The sequence below is a fragment of the Helicoverpa armigera genome, chromosome 11 (assembly GCF_030705265.1).
Source record: "Helicoverpa armigera isolate CAAS_96S chromosome 11, ASM3070526v1, whole genome shotgun sequence".
Classification (NCBI taxonomy): Eukaryota; Metazoa; Arthropoda; class Insecta; order Lepidoptera; family Noctuidae; genus Helicoverpa; species Helicoverpa armigera.
Window position 1 is genome coordinate 269241 of NC_087130.1, and position 13450 is coordinate 282690.

A 13450-nucleotide genomic window follows, 5' to 3' on the forward strand; every position below is an offset into this window, starting at 1 on the left:
AGCCTCTCGGTTCAGCCGTTTAAGTGCCCAGCGCGGGCCCTCTCCAGTGCCCACCGGGGCTGCTTGAACCGGCCCGCTTGAGGTATGAGTGGAGATACTGAAACGGATGTACCTATGATCAGACAGCGTTTCCACCCCCTCCAACACGTGCCAGCCCTGGACGCGGCATGCGAGCACGGGGCTTGCGAAAGTGAGGTCTACTATAGACCCACCCAATTGTCGCACGCACGTCTGCACGCAACCCCGGTTCAGGAGAAGCAGGTCTTGCTCGACTGCCCACTCCTCTATTAACTCTCCCCGCACATTTGTAGTCGGGGAACCCCAGGCAGTAGACTTTGCATTGAAGTCCCCCAAAACGAGAACGGGCCGTGGACGACTACGACTTATAACCGTGCTTAACTCTAGCATGATCACCTCGAGGTCGGCGAGAGAAAGGCTGGGGGCAAAGTACACCCCCGCGATCAATAATTCACCCCATACTGCTGTGACATAGCCCCGCCCCCGGGTGACGACCTCAAAGGATGGGGTGTCCACAGCAATTCTTGCTATGAGCGCCACCGAACTGTTGCTGTCGCACACCCAGTCATCCCTAGGTGGCACATAATACGGCTCGGCGACGACTGCGACGTCGATCATCCACTCCGCCATGCTCTGGAGCAATAGATCCTGAGCCCTGGCGCAGTGGTTGATGTTTGCTTGGAGGAATCTACGACTTAGGGCCATTATTGTGTGTCCATGGTAACCTCCTCGAGCGTCGATGGATCCAGTACCGCAGCCGATGGGTGAACCGGCTGTGAGGGACCAATTGTTTCCATCTGCGAGTTATCTGAGTTACTACTAGCCGGCGGATGAACCGACTGTGTGGTAGTGACCCGTGATGTTCCTCTCTTGTTTGGCTTGGGCCTCGCGCAGACCTTTGCCCCAGTCTGATGGTCGGCTGGTTTGCCGGATGCTGCACAGAGTACGCAGTGAGGATTAGCTGTGCAGGAGGCTGCCTTGTGCCCAAGTTGGCCGCAGCGGAAACAAAGCTGACTGCGGTCGACCCCCGCGGTACACTGTACTCCCACATGTCCCTCTTCCAGGCAACGGTAACAACGAAAAGGCTTAGGTGCCAGAAGCGAAACCTGTGCTGAGACCCAACCCACAATCAATCTTCTTCCATTGGAAATCCTGTTGGCTGCCGCTACGGGGCAGCTTACCAGTACTTTCCCTAGGCCAAAGGCTCCTCTTCTAATAGTTCCCGCCTTTATTTGCTCTGGCAGACAGTTTCCGGCCTTTGAGATGGCCCCGGCAACCTCGTCCGTGGTGACAGAGTCGTCCAGGCCCGAAATGAGTAAGTCTGCACACTTCGTGGGCCTGGAAACTCGGACGTCTTCCTGTCCGAGTGAAGCCCTAAGTTTTTCAGCAAGGGCATCAGCTTTAGGGCCGCTAGTGGCACCGGAGATTTCCAGTAGTCGGGCACCGGTTGTGGTTGTTTTGCACCGGATGCCCGAAATGCCGAGGTCACTTAGCGAGATGTTCGCTTTCGCCCGTGTTAGCACCTCAGCATATGTGAGACCCCGCTCCTCCGCCCCAGGCTGTAGTGTAAGGACCACCGCCGTCGAACGAGGGGCACGTAGCCTCACAGCCTGTTTTTTCGCCGCAGAATCTGTTGGCTTAGCCTTGCGGCGGGTGTTTTCCTTCCGACGTCCTCTTCGAACCGTCGTCCATTCCTCCTCATTCGTTGTGGAGCTCGACGATATTGGGCGAGTCGCTTGTGTTAGCGTCACTCCGGAGGGAGCCCCGTTACCCGACTTTTCAGTAATCTTCGCCTTTTTCTTCCCCTTTCGATTAGGCGGTATCACCCCCGGGGTTGCCGTAGCCGTCTGCGCCTCATGTTGAACACGGGGTACTGCGGCTTTTGCCGCGAATGACGGCGCCGGGGCTCTGCGTTCATCAGAAGCAAGAGGAGGCCGCAAGATTCTGCCCTCCAGAACCGAGAATCGAGCGTTGAAACTCGCCATCTGGCGCATCAAGCCAGCCAACTCCGACTCTTGGGGAGGCTGCTGCTTTGTGGGCTGTGGTTCTGGCAGCGTCTGTAATTGCAGATGAGGCAAACCCACCTCCCTTCTGAGGTGCTCACGACGAAAATTTGCCATTTCCGCCTTGAACTCCTCATGCTCCTTGCGGAGCTCCGCCATTTGAGCAGCTAGTTTGGCATTTTGTGCCCGTAACAATGCCGCCTCTTCGTTTGTCGTACGGGTGAGGAGGGCCTCAGCACTCTCCTGTATCGAGGCTACAGCCTCTTTAAGTGCCTTTTTGCAGACGCCACTGAGTCCCTTTGAGACTTTCCCCACCCTTTGGATGGCGGGTGGTACGGCGTCCATCATTCGTCTGTTGAGATCTGTGGCAGGCAGCTCTTCTGCTTCCACGATCACCTCTGAGGCGGCAGACAACGACTCCGAAAGCCGGTTGACCCTACCTCCTGCTACTCTTCTCGTAAGAGCAGCAATTTGCTGCTCGTCTTCCGCCTGCTTTTCGGCGGCTACTGCTGCCTTCTGAGCAGCCGCAGCCTCCCTCCGGGCCAGGCCAATACCAACATATTTGCCGGTTGTAGCTGGCCTACCCCTCTTTGTATCCTTTTTGGCACCGGCTTTGGAGGCCGGCACCGACACTTCGCTCAGGGCCGAGTCCGATCCTGAGTCAGCGCCTGGTCTTGGGCGCTTAAGCTTGCGAGATGAGCTGATGCTCGTTGCGCTCGCCGTGCTCATGAGGCTTTCGTTGTCGGAGTCCGACAATATCCCCACGCTTTCTACTAGTACTCGAGGTACTTTTTCACCCTCACTACTACCTTTCCCTTTATGTTTTGGTTTTAAGAATTTTTCCATATTAAATCCCACGATCATGAGAGCATAAATACGTCCTTCCCCGGCAGTGGCCTCATACCAGGGCAAGCCTACATACTGTTCAACAGGTGGGAGCGCTAACGACCGTGACCCCCACGGCCATTCATCCCCTCGCCGCGCTCCCGAAACTTGGGATTAGGTGGTTTTTTATCTTAGAGGTGTCCATCCTCTGGGCCGGGCGGTTAAGCCAAGCCCTCGACGGCGGCATTAGACATGCCTTCGTCTGCTGTCCGGCCATCCCGGCTCAGCAGACCCGCCGAACGGTTTGCTCTTCGATAAACGAGGAGACAAACGAGCGCCGCTTCGGTGCGCCTGCACCTCTGCGGGTGTGGCCGCATCCTTGCTAGGTCCACGAGCGTCGACTCTGCAAGAGCGGCCCCTCCCTGGGTCCCTCTTTGTCTGGCCTCTCCCCTGAACCTTTCCGGCATGAGTATCTCTACCGGCAGAGCTTCAGGATCATAGAGGCACGCAAGCCCCACCACGACGACAACGTGGAGACACCCTCGGTGGGTGGTCAATCTTTGATCTTAAACACGAATTTACGCAGACAAGTGCACACACTTCTCCCACGCTGTCTAGATAATAATAGTCCAATAATATTTATAGAGTGTCAGTAAATACTTATTTGGCAAAAGTCTACGTGATGATTATTCAACACCACACTAATAACTGGAATTTCAGTTGTTCACCGTTTTCAGTATGGCTATCTCTGAAATTCTCAAATACCTGGAAATTACCTACAGTTAAGTTTAGCCCGTAACGTTTTTCCCACAGAGTTATAATAAACCTATAGTTACATAATTTAATGTATTATTAATACGATCGCATTTGCCGAGTAGTGTGGTCATAATTTTCAGCGAATACGATAGAAAGGTTATTTTGATAGTGGATGTGGTCAGAAAACCCAGAGAGCGTTGTCAACTCACATTGTTCAATTCTAGTGCTTTTCAAATAAGGACGTGGCCTGAATTGAAATTGAAATAATAACCATGTATTACTGATACCTATTACTGTAAAAATGCATTCACCTAATTTCTGGCTAAAGGTACCTAGCGGTTTGCGGAGTATTATACTGCCATCACCATCCGCGGAAATGAGCGTTTTGAATTTCCATACATTTGCAGAATGCCCCGCGTGTGAATCCTTGTACCTAGCGGGAAAATTCGATAAAATGGGATACTTACATTATAATCTGTGCTTAGTTTTTTTTGTCTATACTAAATTCAGTATTGAATCGCTTAAAACTTTAAGCAATTAGAGCTTACACTTTAGGGCTTGTAAATTGCTCAAACCTTCAGCCCTCACAATAAGAAGTAATCTTTTTAGTATGTAGCATATGTATAGCAAGACCGCAAGTTCGTCACATCTGTGGGAAAGGTGATGAACCTTTTACGCGAGCTCAAGGTAGGCGCGAGTTGAAAGCCCTGTGACGTCACGCTGCACCGCTGACTCAATTATGCAGGTACACGCATAGCGCATGCGCGGCACGCGCTCACACTGCGCTCGCGCAGATATGCCTAGAGATGTCGCTTGTAGATTACTTATTTATACGTATTTAAAGTAATTTTTTTTTTTTTTTCAGTCTACATGCTTTCTTTATTTCACAATTTAATATTTACAATACATATTTACAATAAAAATCAAAAACTATCCTAGTAAAACAAACAACTAAAAAGCGTCAAAAAATTCGTCCCCATCGCTGTCAACTGGGAGCGTGCCCAAGAGGCTGGCAGCATTACCTGGTTGGATCGCCATGCTGATAATTAATAAAGTAATTTAATAATTTGCACAAGCGAGGTTAAAAAATAGTTACATAAAAGTATGGAAATGTAAAAGATGAAAACTCTTACAGCTTACTGTCTTTAGCCTGCGTGCACACTGCAGACTAAACAGTCGATGGTTGCTTTTTCTTTATCAATATCAAAATTTCTAGTGCGTTAATATACCAAAAAAAAAATATTTAAAAAATATCAATCAGAGTTTAGTGGCTCTGATGCCGGACGAATACCTGATCGTTGTTACGTGTGTACTTCTATTAATCTTCATTCTTATTTATGAGCCCAAACCAACTATCGGCCCATTAAAACTTTGTATCAAAGTGTGCGAGTACTCTTTTTTGGTCTTTCTCATAACGGTATAACACAAAAACATATGTTTCTTCAACACTTTTCCTCTATCCTCGTAAAGTCTCAGGTGGCTGACTCCCAGACGCAGATGTTGTGACGCGCTCGTGATACCCATTACGCGAGCCAACGTTAGGTACCTCTCGTCTATGCGGAACGTAGTTTCAAGACATTACTCAGCTTCATTCATCTCCGTGGTTTTACCAACGACTGTGATCTTCATTGTTAAAAACTAAGACGTGTGAGCGGGAAAGTGCGATGTGTCAGTGAGAAGTCGGTGCAATGACGCAAGTGTGTTATGGTAACCTATATGGTTGGGTTATCCACACTCTCTACAGGTAGGTATGGTGATCTAAAGTATTGATGATTTGCAAAAAAGACCACCAAAAATGAAGGTAAATACTGTAGGATATAAAGAAAAATGTATATTAATTAACCAATTGAAAAAATGGACTGGTGGGAAAGTAAGTCCCCTTTCACTGGGGATGATGCAGAAGGACAAACAGTATATCCCTTCTCAGTATCTCTGTTTAGACTGTTGCTGACTTAAACCTTCCCACCAACCCCTGCCTTGGAGAGCCCTTCGTGTTCAGATTTGTAAAGTTCCTTCAAAGTGTAAATGAATGACGTTCTTAAGTTGTTTTTGTTTTGACGACCAAGACGTTAGTTGATGAGTGATTCAATGATTTTAAATCAAAATCTAATTAATAATGTTGTTTGTGGTTAATTTTCTACATAATTTATTTGAGAAAAATAAAACAAGAATTGAGTGCATTAGCAAATTAATAACATTACGCAATAGGTATATGTTGACAAACTACAAACATAAGGAAGGAAGAAGTTGTATTAAAACTAAATAATTATAAATAAACATCACAATGGCATTTATTAGCGCCTATCTAGCACAGTGCACATCGCTTAGCGTTATCAGAGCGACGCGTGCGCACGGTGCTCAGGTGGAAATGCCTCAGGAAAAGCGTGCGCCGCACGGCAGGGGAATCCGCACAGGCGCCGGAAAATCCTCCGCCGACGGTTTTACCGACCCTGCAGGGCTTGTTTGTAAACATAGCTAGCCGGTTAGACATCGTGGAGTCATTTGCTGTGCCATGTTTCCTATGACGTTCTTAGATATTGTGTTCAAGTACATTGTGGAATGCGAATAACAATTAGTATAAGTTGTAGTACTTACCTAGCAGAGTGTTGTAACTGCAGACATTAAGGAGGTTCTTAAATGTTTTCACGAGAAAAATCTGGGGCTGTTTTTGTTTTGAGTTACGATTTGCGCCCTCAACTGATTTGCGTCCTTACTGTACCTAGGCACCGCTGGTCATTTGATATTGTGTTTTATTTATGTTTTCCATGCCCATGTCCCAGAACAGAAATACTTAATAATTTTTGTGCGCTTGTAAAACCTGCTTGCACTTAACCACATGTAATTTAGGCATACAAGCAGTGCATGTAGGGGATGTAGCATTTTTAACGACGCCTCTATCTATTCAGGATTGCTTAATTTGATGAGGTAAAAGTTTTCGTTTTATTTGAATTTATCTATTTCTATATTGATCTTAGTTACTTAAGTATTTGTATGTTACTGGAGACACTGGTCGTCATGTATTATTTTAGTTTAGAGTTGGTATTTCTATGTAAGTCACCCAGTACTGTTTCATCCAAATGTTTTCGCAAAATAAATACACTAATATAATTTAATTTACATAATTTAAGATTAGTAAATCATAACAAGATCTAGAGATTATCATACTAGTAGGTATGTTGATGACCTGGATTTAGATATTAGAAGATTTACGATTTGATTCCATTCAATAAATAAAGCTGTCTTCAACATAAGTTTTATTTCATTAGAAAAACAAATATATAAAAAGTTGAGAAAACTTTAGTACCTACTAGGCTTAAATCATCGCCTCGAAAAAAGTTATTGGTGTTTAAACTTAGTACAAAAGCCGGTAATTTTAAGGCTACGTTTATAATAAGGTAGTTAAGAACAAATTATGAGAGCAGAAAACCCAAAAGTATGAATTTTCTTAGTATTTCTGAGTAGTCTATCATCCTCAATGATTTTCCCTCGGGTCGACCCTCGGTAATTGGAAGAAAGATGACATTGTGACTAACAGTCCGTGAATCACTCATTAACGAGATGAACAGATTGTGATGCGACTACAACTGATGTGACTCATTGCCGTAATACTGGTAATAGCTGACGTGACAGTTACTTACCCTTGTACACGCAATCCTTGTTACCTTACTAATTGTCGTTAATTATTTACATTTCACTACAGTTTTACCCCTTTAAATAGTCCAATAAGCAATGGGAACTTTTTATATGGACTTTTGGATTTTCTTTGTTACTTAATTGCCATATTTCACCATAAACGAACAGGACATCTATAATGTTTGGAACCATTTCTTTCAAACATTTGATATCGACGGCTAGATATAGGTACTAGAAAAACTCGTTATGTCAGTTAAAATTGAAAACCGAAAACATTCCGATATAAATCCACAATATTGCTAGAGTTCATTGTTTCTGTCCCCGATAGTATCGAGGTGGCACGTGGACTCACATTCGGGCTATATCGTTTACTTGCACAAAAACTCTAATGTGGCAATGTGCGAGTCGTGGGCGGGGCGCCATTTTGCATAACTCCTCCACCGCGCGCGTTGACCCCGGGAAACACTGGACTTTACTGTAAAATCAATTACACGATAATTACGATAATATTTGGTTTAAAATTAAACGAACTATCATTAGGATTACATTTTGATTGTTTTGGTGTTCGGTTCTAGCGCCAAGCGTTTGTCTAGCGGTGTTGTTGTGCTAGGGAGGGACGGCCAGTAAAATGTAGATTGAAGCGGCGGGTACAGGACTAAAATAAGATAAGTTATAGAATCAGGCATTTCTTTCCGGGGATCCGCATGATATTAAATGTTATGAAAAATATATTTTAATATTTAAAATCAAGTAGGTATCCAAACTTTGATCCGAAATGGAGAAGAGAGAAAGGGAACGCGAAAGAACGCACTGAAAAACGCGCAGTCAAACAACAGAAATACAGAGCAACTTTTAGAAAAATGATCTATTTTCTTATTTATCCATAATAAGAAAGATATAAGTACTCCAGTACCTACTCAGAGGTGTGGTATCAAAAACAAAGCCTTCCTTTATACAAAGATCGGTACTTAAATTGCTTAACGTAAGTAGAATGTACCGCAAAAATTTCCATAATTGTATCTAATCGCTATGAATATGAGAAACCAGACCACCATAAACTTGTATCTAATGATATAATAATAACTGCGATCACGACCACATTCTTCAACACTTTTTATATAAAAGCGGCGAAAGAAACCCCAGCTTACACGTGTTTTATCGCGAAAAGTGTGCCAAAACAAAACCTCCTTACAGCTAATGAGGACGATGGCAATTATCACAAAAAAGATACAGCGCTCTGTCAATGGACCACGGTTCAATATAAATATGTTAATATACGAATATAAATATCTTTACATTAATTTAAACCGCAGAACCGTTATCCACGAACTTCGATCATATTTTATATTATTATTTTTGATATTGTATCGATCACTTTTACAACACTAGAGGTTGCTCGGTGACAGATGCGCGAGTAAGTTTTTCGATCTCGTTTCTAAATTTTGGAAATACCGTAACATTCGAGGTAGTATCTGAAGGTAATCGAGCATGAATGTAATGAACCGGTCTGCGACTGATTACGTTACGATTATAAAGCAATTACCGCTGTTTACAAGATGTTTGCTATCGATTTGTTATGGTGATTAAGTTGAGAAGTCCACGAGTGTGCACGATCATGATCTAACGGTCTCATCTCAAACTTTTCATGAACTTACTGTGTATTTAATAATTAACCAATCCTGTCCGGATATTATAGACGAATTGTAACCGATACACTTTTATAATGAACTGACACATTGATGAGTTACAAAACAACACTTCGTTTGAAACACCAAGTCACCTTTGTCACTTAAAACCTCCGTGCAGTAGCAGTATGCAGTATGATGTATATAGCTTAGTTGATACTCTTGTTCACAAAAATACTATATGAAGGGAATAACGAATGTAGCTTTATGTTAGTGGGAGAATTTCTGGAATAAGTAGGCACATGTAAATAAATAGCTTAAATAAATAACATAAGTGATAACGTATCTCACTGGTGTTAGCTTTGACTAAGTTTTTCCTACAAGAAGCTCCTACGTCTACTTTGAATGCCAAAGTTGAAACGACTGCTTGAAGATACTTGAGATAATCTATGTTGGATGTCGTCCCGTTGTTTTAATGGTTTGCCAAAATATTCCAGATTTATCTCGTAAGCTCCCGGAACCGTCGCCGGTTTGACGTCAATGGCCCATCTGCTTCGACACCCTTTTTCCTCCATAAATAAACTTACATAACAGCTGGGAGAGTTATCTAATATTATGTAGATTGTGGGAAGAAAATTAAGTTACAATATCAAATCTTGCGCATTTGAGAACAAGCTTTCGTGACATGGCACCGATAGATTCAAAGAATTGTATCAAAGAAAACCCTTCTATATTTTGTATAATATATTACACATTGTACCAATTAAAATTCTGTATAAATGAAAACAAAGTTTTCGTGAAGTTTTCATACTTAGTTCTTCTGATCGAGAAGCCCCGTGAGACTGGTCTCAGCTCAAACTGGTCTAACGTCTAGTCGCTACGCGATATATTCTACGTCCATACCTACCTGCATTTTTTCACCAGCTTTTAATAAACGGACTTTTAGACTTCTGTACCACAACACCAGCTTCTTAACCTTACTCAGTAAGGGTCAGTTCCGGGTTGAACACATTTTGAACTGACCTATTTAAAGCTAGTTTGTTTGACAGATGAGCGGCGTAGATACAGCACCCGCGTCATGTATCCTTGGGGTAAAGATGTGAAGCCTTCATTTGTTTATTTATTTATATTACTATGTTGCTGTTCAAGTTGGAAAAGCTGGAAAGACTGACGCGACTGTGTGCAATGGGCGCAGCAGTAAAACACACCTGACGGCGTCTGAAGTCCGATGTTATAAGAATGATTGTGCTTACAAGAGCTTTTAGGAATTAATCGCCCCTTATAATGTGCGATTTAGGGAGGTGGTCGAATTGATGCATGTTATCTGAAGATTTCATGATTGTAACTTGTAAAGTAATTTACTGTATTTCAAGATTACAATAATAATGTCTATCTATCAATTATTTACTAATTTAAATTTAAATTCTATCACTCTTATGGAGTATGATATAGATAGAGACGCGCGCAGGTATCACGTCACGCTGTCAAAAGTCACCAGTGCGCACTAGCCCTCAGTGACACTGCCTTGAAAATAATGTGGAAGTTTTTGATTTTACCAGTTGTACCATATTACCTGTGACATGGATATCTAGACGTCGTTTGATTGTGATCGTAAATTATCTCGACAACCGCTTATACAGGGTGTTAACTGATGATAACCGCGTCTCGAGTCTCAATGTCATGCGAGTTGACATCAGGCGTTTCCCATCCACTTCAGGGTCGGCTTACCATACTGCACCCATATGGGGTAGGGTTTGGCTAGATGGGGAGTCCCTTCTCTTATTATCAAAAACACCCGAAGAAGAAAGTTTACTTGTAAGTATGACAACGTTTGGCAGGACTGCTAATGAGGTGACAGTAAATTGCAAGACAGTGGCTTCTATTCAAAATAATTGTTCAGTTTAAGCGGTACCTTAAACTGAATAATTAACAATTAATAGGGCCTGCTTCTAGTTCGTTCTCAATGCGACTGGTGACCTGTTTATGATCTAAGTAATTGCAAAATGATTGTATTGTACTGAATACTCGTCTCTAAACCGAAAGGTTTTTCCAATACCAAATCCGTTAGCTCCGGTCACAGTAGGCTTACATTTGAACCTAACGGATTTTGTAATTAAGACTTTCAGTTACCAGGTGAATTATAAATAATTAACGCTACATACTCGGGTTGCCACTTCATAAAAAATAGTTCCGTGTCAGTAAGTACAGAACATAATTGATATAGCAATACATTTCGCGGTTTTAAACCATAATTTTCGTAAACATATGTTTATGAATTACCGTTCTAATTATTAGTTGATATGTTAAACAGCGTTGAAGTTTATAGTTTTTGTGGCCAAACCACAAAGAACGATGAATAGCTTTAGTTTCTCTTAGAGTGTGATCTTTGTCCCAGTTCAGCGGGGTGAAGGGCTGCTTTTGGATTGATTAGGTTGCTTCCTACTTACCTACATAGTTCTCGTAGAAAATTGTTCTGCAGCGGTGGAGTAAATCTTACAAATAGTTGTATGTTTCTGCCAAAACAAGAGCGATAGATATTTGGAATAGATACTTAGAAGGTATCTAATATTGTGTTTAAGCCACGACAAGAGGTTATTCCATTTTAACAGTGGATCTTATGGAATTATTATTATTTATTATTACCCTCAATGTTGTTGAAAATGCATATCTAAATGTTTTTTGGTCCTTAAAATATTCATTAAAAACCATATTTCCCCTGCAGGTGTGCACTAAAGCAAAACGCTGGGGTTTTCCGAATAACTTTCCAGTAGCCTTGGCTTTCTCTCGTTCTGTTGAGTAGTTGCTTGCAATATGCGTGATTGCGTGAAGGCTAGAAATACGATGATACCTCAATATTTACTTGAGATTTTCGCATAAAGTACAAAAGTACCTATATATAGGTAAATTAATGATCTACCTACTGCATCAACGATTCATGACATAAGTAGTCTTGTTAAAAGAGAAAAAGATTTTTGAAAATAAAAAACCCAATTTTTTTACATGATTATTCAAAATATTGCAGTTAGTCATATATCTATCTGCTAAGAAGTTTTTTAATCTGGTTTTCGTCTTCCAATACCGTACATTGACCGCATCATACTAGACGCCACAAAGCATTGAGAATCAGACAGCCTGGAGCCGACTAGACACAAAAATAATCTTTGACAGGGCTGACCACAACACGACCTAGTGTCGGACAGACGTGGGCCATTTTTCCTACTTATACATGATTTTTTTCAAAATGAACTATTGCGGACCCTGGCTATGAACCCGGATGTCTCCCATAAAAGGCATAAAAGGCATATAATTGGTGTACAAGTATTGTCAAACCATTCTGTAATTAGTAGGCTGTAATTATGTGGTGAATTAAGGAGTTGTGGTTACTTACTCTTAACTGTAACGGTTTCACTACAATCGAGTAGGTACCTAGTAAAGCTGCCGGACGTATATAGCTTTTTAAACTAGACTAAGCTTTTTGGAAAAGATAACTGGACTTTCAATTCCAATGAATACTACTAATTAGGTGTAACGTAAAGGCAATAACGTAGGATACATAGGAGTTATAAGTGCATACATAGATAGGTAGTCCCCGTATAGAGGCTTCTCTTTTACAAGTTAATAAAGCACTCTTATAAATTTTCTTCTCATCCATGATAGTAGACTGGTCTGTTCAGCGCCGTACTTAACCTGTAGGACTAAATTGATAACTTTACGAAATTCTAGGTAAGTAGCCAACAGCGTAGGTAGATACATTTCCATTTGTAGTGTGGAAAAGTTTCTCCTACTTAAGTAATTAATCCGAATAATATATTCTATCAAGTGTGGACACCTGGTCTCAACCAAAACATAAAGCACCAATAATAAAACCGCAATACGAATAAATAAGCAAAGCCTTAGAATATATAATTAAAGAATAATATTCGTAAGTAATTTGTCATCTTTGCGGTTATAACTTAAAATTGATAAGTAGATAATACTTGAAAGTGTTTTGAAATGTATTTTGTGGTTTTATGGAACGACGCGAAAAAAGGAGATATCACTATTTTCCGAAAAGCAATATTTAAAATTAATTTATAGTAAATTACTGGGATCATCAATCAATCATTAATAATCTGTGAATTTAGGTTTCTCTCTCATGATAGCAGGCAGGTGAACCTAGGCATTCGGAGCTGTGGTCAGTGCCTAAACTGACAATTTCATTAATTTCTTCTTTTGACTTTCACTTGTTTGTGGTTTCTGCATAATTATAGCTATACAATACCTACTAAAATAAATAAAAAAGCTAATGAAGTGGCTCGGTTCGGAGCGGCCAACACATTTGGTGTAAGAAATTGATAGCCATATACCTAAATAAATACCTTCTTCAGTATTTTTTTTAACAGTCTTAAAAGATAAATTATTCTTTAAAAAAGGAATAAATTATTATATTACATTAAATATCTGCGGGCGTTCTTGTGGTTAACTCAACCTGGATGTTCCATAAATATAGGTAAGTGCTGCCACCAAGTTTGAACTCAGAGAACTAAGCTTGTTGTGAACTTGGAACTTAGTTTTACTTGAATGAGGATAGATGGCGCTGCATTAAATATA